The 2,116-nt window shown below is 41.3% G+C and overlaps 1 long non-coding RNA gene across 1 annotated transcript; it reads right to left on the reverse strand.

The window, feature by feature from the left end:
* Positions 1–534: 534 nt before the first annotated feature.
* Positions 535–1,567, reverse strand: LOC140896990 (uncharacterized). The gene is made up of 2 exons (XR_012154657.1): positions 1,138–1,567; positions 535–905 (listed from the first exon to the last, which is right to left on the reverse strand). It is a non-coding gene; the product is annotated as an uncharacterized LOC140896990 (long non-coding RNA).
* Positions 1,568–2,116: the final 549 nt, after the last annotated feature.

Here is a 2,116-nt window from a genome sequence, read left to right on the forward strand (position 1 = left end):
TACCAATATAATTATGCTGCTTTAGTTACACTGATATAACTCCCTGTGTGGACATTTTAATTCCCAAATAAGAGTATCCACACAGGAATTATACTCGTATAACTAGAGCAGTATAGTTATTCCAGCAAATTTCCCCATGTAGCCCAAAAGACTCTACGTAAATTCTTTTTGTAATATATTTTCATACCACAAAGCATTGGAAATGTGACCATTAAATGTTATCCAGATAATCATCTTAGATTTCAGATGTGATTCTACTAGTTAGAACAAAGGCCTGGAAGTCAGGCCTTCTCTGCATTCTCTGCCAGTGACTTGATACATGTGTAACCTTTATTTAGGTGGGCTAGAGTTCACTTCATTTCCCTTCTCTAGTACTTAAAAAAACCCGACTCCCACAGAAAAGTGGCTGGAGACCCAGAGTTCAGTCTCTCAGGATTTTCAGCAAGGATTGCACAGTGTCAACCTCCCGACATTCAAGTCCCAAAAGGAACTAAAGAAATTCATTTAATTAAATAACTTCATAAAATCTTATGATAAAGAAATAAATATGTCATGTTGTAAAAAATAGAGTGGCTCTTTTATAATCTACAGACATTATCTTCAGTTATACATAAACAAATAAAGAAAACAAGTTAAAATCTGAACAGTTCAGTCCCCACAGAAACACAGCGAGAAGAAACTCAGAGTTCCCAAAAGCTTAGGTTGAGTTTGCCTGAGTCTCAGTTAGTCTTTGATCACCAAATCTAAACTGTCCGCCGAGTCCAAAACAGCATCTTCCCTCCACATGCTTGTAGGAATCTTCATTTGGAATCCATGCTGACTCTTCCTCTTCTGAAATCACAGCTAGCCAGTCAGCTAACTGATTAACCAACCACTCAGTTAAGTATACAGATTAAAAAAACCCTCTGTTTCAAGAAAATACAAAATGGAGAATAGCAAAATATAAATGACTCTTTCCCCATTATCACATTTAAACAAAAATTGGTGAATCATAGTAATTGAGACAATAACTAAAACAGTTTGGCTAAAATCAAACAATATTCAAAGCATACAGTTAAAACAGAATATATTATTTCCCCCTTGCTATAATTAGCATTGCCCAGGCTTCCCTGTTATAGAGGTAACAATATCACTAACCTGCTGCAAAATGCTTCAGAGCTAAGGACAACAGCCTACTTCCTGCTCCTAGGCTCAGCTTCTCCCAACTCACCCAGGCCATGTGGCCCTTTGTAAAGGAGCTGCCTTGACTGCTTGCCTTCATGGAGTCTGACCACAGCAACAGGGAACCTATGGAGCAGATCCAAAATTACCACACGCAATGACAGAAGCTTCTGAATGTGGAGTGCTAAATCTGCCTAGCAACAATGACCCAGACACAACACACACCTCCCTCCCTCCAGTGGGTCTCTTAAAGAGATATCTCCCTTGTAGATATATGGGTTACACATGACTTTGGGTCAAGCCACTTATCTTTTCTGTCGCTCCATCTATTAAACTGGGGATAATATCTCTCTCCAGAGGGATTAGATAATGAATATTCATACAGCACTTGTCAGGAATTAGGATTCGCAGCTGACCCTGGGACCAGCTAGCTCCATGTCCCTAATGAGAAACAGACTCACAGCTGAATCACCTGATTGGTCAGACTGCATGATTGGTGGGAATATTTAGCAAACTGCTTCTTAAGCCTAGCAGCAGCTCAAAGCATTTACACATAGCTGTGTTAGCTGCTTGTAAGGGCTTGAGATCCGTGGATGAACCACACATTGTATATGTTGTTTTAGACTGGTCTTTGTGGGCCAGGCTGGATGTCCCTTCCTCAGGTGCACGGGGGAGTAGGGGAGGGTTCAAGAAGACTCCCACCTTGTGTATTCCATGCGAGGTGCAACCACTCAGAATTGTAGAATCATAGAAAGGTAGGGCTGGAAGGGACCTTGAGAGGTCATGTAATCCTGCCCCCTGCACTATAGCAGGACAAAGTCAACTAGACCATCCCTGACAGGTTTTTGTCTAAGCTGTTCTTAAAAATCTCCATGGGCGGGGATTCCACAACCTCCCTTGGTTCCAATTCCAGTGCTTAACCACCCTGACAGGAAGTTTTTCCTGAGGTCCAATG

The sequence above is a fragment of the Lepidochelys kempii genome, chromosome 13 (assembly GCF_965140285.1).
Source record: "Lepidochelys kempii isolate rLepKem1 chromosome 13, rLepKem1.hap1, whole genome shotgun sequence".
In the NCBI taxonomy this organism is placed as follows: domain Eukaryota; kingdom Metazoa; phylum Chordata; order Testudines; family Cheloniidae; genus Lepidochelys; species Lepidochelys kempii.